At 33.2% G+C, this 1,952-nt stretch overlaps 1 protein-coding gene across 4 annotated transcripts in view; it reads left to right on the top strand.

The window, feature by feature from the left end:
• LOC106869579 (mucin-3A) overlaps positions 1-1,952 on the top strand; it is a 381,249-nt gene that overhangs the window by 3,977 nt on the left and 375,320 nt on the right. The window lies entirely within an intron of this gene.

The raw sequence follows: 1,952 nt of genomic DNA, 5'->3' as shown, positions 1-1,952 counted from the left end.
CCCGAACACACGATACATAAATATGTATAAGGATCAGAGCTGGATTTAAGCATAAGCTAAACAAGTTACAACTTAGGGGTCTCAAAATAATTAAAGGACATATATATTAAGCAAATTTCATGAGATGTTCTGATGTAATATTTTTTTTTACAATGGGGGTAGAGGCCTTCGGGTTTTATTGTAACTTAGGCTTCACCATGTCTAAATCCTCCGCTGACGAGCATTTATTAACTCTTCCAAAATAAATTAAGGTTATTGCAAATATATTCTGCTAACTTGTGACCTCCCCAGCTCCGAATATATATATAGCAACTGGTGTTATTTCCTTCCTCGGTGCTTTCTCGTCATTACAGCTGCTGGGACACGACCACCGTCCATTGTAGAAGGAGAACACATTTACTTGACGATTAATTTCGTCTACAAACTCTATTCGAATCTAATACTACTTTATAAGCTCTCTAACTAACTCTCCAACTGTCTTTGCATATACGAATGCAAAATATTACACACACACACACATACGTCTTCTCTATGCAAATATTTAATCCATTTACTACTCAATAAATTCCACGCGCTATAAAGATTGACACACACACATTCACATATATTTATTGATGTTTGTTTATAAAAGCTTTCATACACCAGTCTCTCTAACCTCAACTGTTCTATATCTCATTTTTATAAAAAAAATTCTCCATCTTACTGTCTCATGGTTGTGTCTATAAGTGTATATATACATACATCCATAACAACTAAAGCACTAATATATATATATATATATATATATATATATATATATATATATATAAAGTATACTGCCTATCTTAGTCTATGTTAGGTATCTGTATACATGCCTCTGTTTATATCCATGAAAGTTGGAGCAGATGAGTGTGTGCGCCCGTAACCTCAATTTAGCTGTGTTATACATACATTATATATATATATATATATACATATATGCACACACATGTGTGTGGATGTGTTCTGTGGTCGTTTATCTGTTGTGGGAAAGTTGAAGCGAATTCCCTTATCCTTATCGACGTTTATTATGTAGACGAAGGTTAATTGGTGATGATGGTGGAGGAGGAATTGGCTTGGGGGCGGAGAAGGAATAGCCATTTATTCACATCTTTGCTCCGTTCCTTTTTTCCTTGCCACACACATCCATCCATCCACACACACATACACACATATTGCTTTTTAGCTTCTGTCAGATATCAATATTTTGATTACTCTTCTTTTGGTCATTTTTCTTTTGCTTCTTCGTCTATAATAATCAAAACACTTTCTATAAATTAATTTCACTGTCTTTTTCTATAAGCTAAAATAAAAACGAAGCACAAATTATTACATATTGTTTATCTACTGTTAAGTGATTTAGTAATAATTTTTGTAATATCTATCTTTCTATCAGCAGAACTGAGCGCACTGACAATTTTACAGAATTATTACTTTATCATTTTCCATTAATTAAACAATGTCTTTCTCGTTTGCTGTATGTAGTATTTTAGCTTCAAGTTAATTAATTGCGCTATTTCGGCTGTCCACTTGTTAGCAATCCCAACATGTCGGACATTTCATTATGGTGTTAATAATATTATCACCATCATCACGATTATTTCAGTAGTTTTTTTTTTAATATTTTTTTTTATTTACTATTATTCTTATTTTGTCTTTTAACTGCCGCCACTGCTGCTGTGCTGGAGTTGTTGAATCAGATACTACTTAGCGGCATCACATCACTCTTCTCTAGTTAATGTCGCACTTAAATACTTACTGATGGAACAGACAGAATTTACAAAGAGCTAGCCTCTTTCTCTAATATATATGTATATATATATATATATATATATATATATACGCACGCACACATATGCAGTGCTCTGGGTGCGCGCGCGTGCGTGATTATTGTTTGTCTTATTTAAGACTTGAGTTAGATCCAGCTGTGAATG

Source organism: Octopus bimaculoides, chromosome 17 (assembly GCF_001194135.2).
Source record: "Octopus bimaculoides isolate UCB-OBI-ISO-001 chromosome 17, ASM119413v2, whole genome shotgun sequence".
Taxonomy (NCBI): Eukaryota; Metazoa; Mollusca; class Cephalopoda; order Octopoda; family Octopodidae; genus Octopus; species Octopus bimaculoides.
This window is presented reverse-complemented; position numbering and strand designations above follow the sequence as displayed.